This window comes from Anopheles coustani (assembly GCF_943734705.1).
Source record: "Anopheles coustani chromosome X unlocalized genomic scaffold, idAnoCousDA_361_x.2 X_unloc_60, whole genome shotgun sequence".
In the NCBI taxonomy this organism is placed as follows: domain Eukaryota; kingdom Metazoa; phylum Arthropoda; class Insecta; order Diptera; family Culicidae; genus Anopheles; species Anopheles coustani.
Window position 1 is genome coordinate 69,129 of NW_026525171.1, and position 6,489 is coordinate 75,617.

Sequence of the window (6,489 nt, forward strand, 5' to 3'; positions counted from 1 at the left end):
CTGTCGTCGGTGCGAGACCATACGATCAGCATCATTATCCAGACTTCAACTCAATGACACGGAGAACCCGCGATTGGTTTGACTAATAAGTGCACCAGTTCCCGCGAGGGTCCTGGCATGTTGCATGTATTAGCTCTAGATTTTCCACAGTTATCCAAGTAACTAGGTTGATGATCTCGTAAATTATAGCTGTTATACTGAGCCTTATGCGGTTTCACATTAAATCTGTTTGTACTTAGACATGCATGGCTTAACCTTTGAGACGAGCGTATATTACTGGTAGGATCAACCAGAATTCCGACTTTGCGTTCGAATGTTCATTGTCCCATTGCACCCGGAGGAGCAAACACCACGTTCTATATGTTGTCAAGTCCGGTAGCACACGGGAGGCGAGCCCCCGTGCGAACCTCATTGCCCTCGTATCACACACACCCGATGCACCGGACAGGCACTTGAGCGGCATTCGACTCCGCTAAGCGCACGTGCGCCCGATTGTGCATGCGCTGACGGGGCCTTCATACCCCTACCACAGCGACCTTATGCCAAACTTCCATGAATACTTAGGTGAGCTGACAAGGGCCTTCATTTCCCTACCATCAACTAAAGGACACGCTAGGCGCGTCCGATCATTGCAACTGCGGGGCTTTCATACCCCAATCACAACAGTACGCAATTCACCAGAGTTTAATCACAACCCCCCCGGACATGGCACACTATTAACTTGCAACAAAACTTAGTGTGTGCCGGGCACATCGGTTCCACAAAATCATTCCCGATGTACCCCAATTGGGGTTGTGAACGCATCCATGGTCCTCTGACACACCCAACCAAGCGTGGATACTACATACCTCAAACACCCAGTACACTAACAGACAAATCAATATATGGTTGCTTTCCCCCAGACATTTGCCAATCACTTGGCACCCGGACGGGAACTCGCTCCTGATTGCGCCATTGCCACCCATTTGCCAAGAGCGAGTTCTGTATGTAGATTTCATTTGGAAAGACAACCGTGTACTGGATATTCTATCCGACGATTACAGATGACGAGTACGAGACTCGACTACACTCACGGATAATACATTTTGGGTCGAGATTGCTTTCGGGGTTTTCGATTGGTCTTGCGCTTGTAAACGTATAACTTTGACTTGTGGTAACCTCGGTATGTTAGTCGATCACGTGGTTGTGAACTGGGTAAGGGTGGGCAATCTGTTCACTTGCACTCTGGGTAGGAATATGGTGAGCGCTATAGGTTAAAGATCATGGTATGGTTCCATCGTGATGACTTTCGCTAGATAGTAGTATGTTTGGATAGTTATAACGTTTTTGGCCATTTGTTCATAGTGTTCGGTCCATTGAGGAATTCGATTGGTCTTTGCTTCACACACGTGGTCGATCACTTGGATGTGAACTAGGGTGAGATTAAGGTGTTCACTAGTGCTCTTCGGTTTTGGATCAGTAATGAGCACTTGATTGGTTTCGCATAATATGTATCCATAGTGATGACTCTTTCCAGCTTAAGATTTCGTTACCAGTTTCGAATCCTCCCCACGTTCGCTTTTACTTGGTTAGGTTTTCGAGTGTAGATTTGAAAGCAATCTCATGTATGTATCCCATCTGATATAAGCCACTGACAGTTCATGTCACCTCGTTCAACTCTCGCTGGGTCACAGAAGTATGTTACTGCGCCCATTATCCCTACTCGGATAGGTTCGGTTCGTTCGTTTTATACTACGGTGAGTAAACTCAATTTGTGCATCGCATAGCCATGGAAAGCAAGCTTTCGCGGGCCTCTTCGACTGTTTTGATACGAGCTGTGCCCGTGATGCTTGTCATCCCAGGATACTAGACCCCTTTGGACGACCGCATGACCATCAGAAAGTAAATTCCACGTTCGGTTTATTTGCTACTTCCACCGTTCTAGTACTATGGGGTTGGAACCCCTAACATAAAGTATCTATGTAGAACCACGAGGGCTCTCAATGTAGAACCACAAGGGCTCTAGTACCGATTCTCTCGGTACGCTTGGTCCGTGTTCCTTTATGTTTGTACTCTTGTGTGTATAAAATTCATGTTCGATTTGGGATATTTGCTACTTTCACCTGTGCGCTGTGTATAACTACGGAGAAACTCAATTTGTGCATCGCATAGCCATGGAAAGCAAGCTTTCGCGGGCCTCTTCGACTGTTTTGATACGAGACTGTGCCCGTGATGCTTGTCATCCCAGGATACTAGACCCCTTTGGACGACCGCATGACCAACAGAATGTAAATTCCAGTTCGTTTTTGGATATTTGCTACTGTCACCGTTTGAGTACTATGGGGCTTGAACCCCTAACATAAAGTCTTTGTGTAGAACCACGAGGGCTCTATAGTACCGATTCTCTCGGCACGCTTGGTCCGTGTTCCTTTATGTTCGTACTCTTGTGTGTATAATATTCATGTTCGGTTTGGGATATTTGCTACTGTCACCGTTTGAGTACTATGGGGCTTGAACCCCTAACATAAAGTCTTTGTGTAGAACCACGAGGGCTCTATAGTACCGATTCTCTCGGCACGCTTGGTCCGTGTTCCTTTATGTTCGTACTCTTGTGTGTATAATATTCATGTTCGGTTTGGGATATTTGCTACTTTCACCTGGGTCCCGTTCTTCATACAAGTCTGCCTTGCTAATGTGGTAACTTTATAGTGTAGTTCTGACATCCCAATTTTGGGACTTAGCCGATTTTTCATGAATTTCCATATGACCCATAGGGTCCCTTTCTTGATACAAGCTTGCCTAGGGCGATCGGTCAAAACTTGTCTTACTATTCGATTGGTCTTCGCAGTTTCACCCTAGGCAATTCGCCTAGGTCTGTCTTCTTGAGGAGGCCAAAACCCGAAATAAGGAGGTCTGGCCGACCCTGAAACCTCCCCTGTCTTAACTACACTAACCCGATTTTTCAGGGTCCTCAGCGCCATACAACTTTGCCTAGGTCACTTATACTCTTGACTTAGGCCATCTGACTTGGTCCGTGTTTCTTCCTAGGGTTCACCTAGGTACTTTGCCTTGCTTGATGTGGTAACTTTTTAGTGTAGTTCTGACATCCCAATTTTGGGACTTAGCCGATTTTTCATGAATTTCCATATGACCCTAAGGGTCCCTTTCTTCATACAAGCTTGCCTAGGGCGATCGGTCAAAACTTGTCTTACTATTCGATTGGTCTTCGCAGTTTCACCCTAGGCAATTCGCCTAGGTCTGTCTTCTTGAGGAGGCCAAAACCCGAAATAAGGAGGTCCAGCCGACCCTGAAACCTCCCCTGTCTTAACTACACTAACCCGATTTTTCAGGGTCCTCAGCGCCATACAACTTTGCCTAGGTCACTTATACTCTTGACTTAGGCCATCTGACTTGGTCCGTGTTCCTTCCTAGGGTTCACCTAGGTACTTTGCCTTGCTTGATGTGGTAACTTTATAGTGTAGTTCTGACATCCCAATTTTGGGACTTAGCCGATTTTTCATGAATTTCCATATGACCCTAAGGGTCCCTTTCTTCATACAAGCTTGCCTAGGGCGATCGGTCAAAACTTGTCTTACTATTCGATTGGTCTTCGCACTTTCACCCTAGGCAGTTTGCCTAGGTCTGTCTTCTTGAGGAGGTCAAAACCCAAAATAAGGAGGTTCAGCCGACCCAAAAACCTCCCCTGTCTGAACTACACTAACCCGATTTTTCAGGGTCCTCAGCGCCATACAACTTTGCCTAGGTCACATGTACTCTTGACTTAGGCCATCTGACTTGGTCCGTGTTTCTTCTTAGGGTTCACCTAGGTACTTTGCCTTGCTTGATGTGGTAACTTTTTAGTGTAGTTCAGACATCCCAATTTTGGGACTTAGCCGATTTTTCATGGATTTTCCATATGACCCATAGGGTCCCTTTCTTCATACAAGCTTGCCTAGGGCGATCGGTCAAAACTTGTCTTACTATTCGATTGGTCTTCGCACTTTCACCCTAGGCAGTTTGCCTAGGTGTAGCTTCTTGAGGAGGTAAAAACCCAAAATAAGGAGGTTCAGCCGACCCAAAAACCTCCCCTGTCTGAACTACACTAACCCGATTTTTCAGGGTCCTCAGCGCCATACAACTTTGCCTAGGTCACTTGTACTCTTGACTTAGGCCATCTGACTTGGTCCGTGTTTCTTCTTAGGGTTCACCTAGGTACTTTGCCTTGCTTGATGTGGTAACTTTTTAGTGTAGTTCAGACATCCCAATTTTGGGACTTAGCCGATTTTTCATGTATTTCCATATGACCCATAGGGTCCCTTTCTTCATACAAGCTTGCCTAGGGCGATCGGTCAAAACTTGTCTTACTATTCGATTGGTCTTCGCACTTTCACCCTAGGCAGTTTGCCTAGGTGTAGCTTCTTGAGGAGGTCAAAACCCAAAATAAGGAGGTTCAGCCGACCCAAAAACCTCCCCTGTCTAAACTACACTAACCAGATTTTTCAGGGTCCTCACCGTCATACAACTTTGCCTAGGTCACTTGCACTCTTGACTTAGGCCATCTGACTTGGTCCGTGTTTCTTCTTAGGGTTCACCTAGGTACTTTGCCTTGCTTGATGTGGTAACTTTTTAGTGTAGTTCAGACATCCCAATTTTGGGACTTAGCCGATTTTTCATGGATTTTCCATATGACCCATAGGACCCCTTCGGCGGTCCTGGGTAAGATAGTTAATTCTAGCTTGCCCTATGTGGAAGAGAGCATACATGAACCAAGAACGAAGGTTATGATCGAGGAATGATTCGACAACTAACCGATGGTATGAAATGTGAAGAATTCAAGCAAGCACACAATCAAGTCATCACTTGGGCATGCTCGATAGCCAACCTCATGACATTAACCTAGTAGAGCATGCGAAAACCAATATATATGTAAACGATGCCTCCCTAGTTCAGCGCTTCAACCAAGTGATGACTTCAGAATGGCTAAATCAAATCGGTTCAAACCATACCATCGGTATCCTATTGAAACACACAAGTCGATATCAAACCTCATGATTGTGTAGTCCTCCACTGGTCCACGCCGCTTCGGCCGTCCTGGGTAAAATGGAACATTCCAGCTTGCCCTATGTGGAAGAGGGCACATTACTCAATACTGTGGTGTGAAGTATAAAGTTCAGTTCTCCCCTGGTCCACGCTGCTTCGGCGGTCCTGGGTAAGATAGTTCATTCTAGCTTGCCCTATGTGGAAGAGGACACTTCATACTTCGTCTCTAAGCGGCGGCTTGACTCCTCCCTACGGGGAACGGGTTTACGCGCACAGCGGCGGCTTACGCACTATGGCAGTCATGGATGCCTTACGTTTCTATGAAAAGTGTGTTCCTCCCCTGGTCCACGCTGCTTCGGCAGTCCTGGGTAAGATAGTTAGTTCTAGCTTGCCCTATGTGGAAGAGGACACGTAGACTTACTGTGGTGTGAAGTATAAAGTTCAGTTCTCCCCTGGTCCACACCGCTTCGGCCGTCCTGGGTAAAATGGATTCATCCAGCTTGCCCTATGTGGAATGAGGACACTTTATGCTTCGTCTCTAAGCGGCGGCTTGCTCCTCCCTACGGGGAACGGGTATACGCGCACAGCGGCGGCTTACGTTATGGCAGTCATGGATGCCTTACGTTTCCATGAAAAGTGTGTTCCTCCCCTGGTCCACGCTGCTTCGGCAGTCCTGGGTAAGATAGTTAGTTCTAGCTTGCCCTATGTGGAAGAGGACACGTAGACTTACTGTGGTGTGAAGTATAAGGTTCAGTTCTCCCCTGGTCCACGCCGCTTCGGCCGTCCTGGGTAAAATGGATTCATCCAGCTTGCCCTATGTGGAATGAGGACACTTTATGCTTCGTCTCTAAGCGGCGGCTTGCTCCTCCCTACGGGGAACGGGTATACGCGCACAGCGGCGGCTTACGCAAGTTAGTCACCCTCGGCAGTGGATCACTCGGCTCATGGATCGATGAAGACCGCAGCTAACTGCGCGTCATAATGTGAACTGCAGGACACATGAACATTGATAAGTTGAACGCATATTGCACGTCGTGGGAACCTACCATGATGTACAGATGACTGAGCGCTTATATTTGAGAAATGTATCGCATACATTTAACTACGCCGTGACACCCGTCACGAGACGTGCACCATGATGTTAACTAGGGTCGCGACGACCCGCTAGCATTAAAGAACCCGTGGTTTACAATATACTGGCATTGGAATTCGAAGTATTTAGAGCGTCCGTGTTCCCGCGTGAGGCGGAAGTACGAGGAGAAGGCGTGCTTGTGGTGTCTGTGGTGGTGTTTACTGATGTCTAGCTTCAGCTTATTTATTTATTTAAATAGAAGCGAAGATGTCAAAGTAGCGTCGAAGCAGCAGCGGTAGCACAAATGATTCAAGTATGGAAGTTGACCAAAGGAACACAAACAAACTAGCGTATGGGCAATGGAAGGTATCAGTGAGTTAAACCACACGCGGGCTAAC

General features: G+C 47.0%; 1 non-coding gene across 1 annotated transcript; it reads left to right on the forward strand.

Annotated features, from left to right (window-relative positions):
- Nucleotides 1-5,936: 5,936 nt before the first annotated feature.
- Nucleotides 5,937-6,091, forward strand: LOC131270817 (5.8S ribosomal RNA). The gene has a single exon (XR_009179827.1). It is a non-coding gene; the product is annotated as a 5.8S ribosomal RNA (ribosomal RNA).
- Nucleotides 6,092-6,489: the final 398 nt, after the last annotated feature.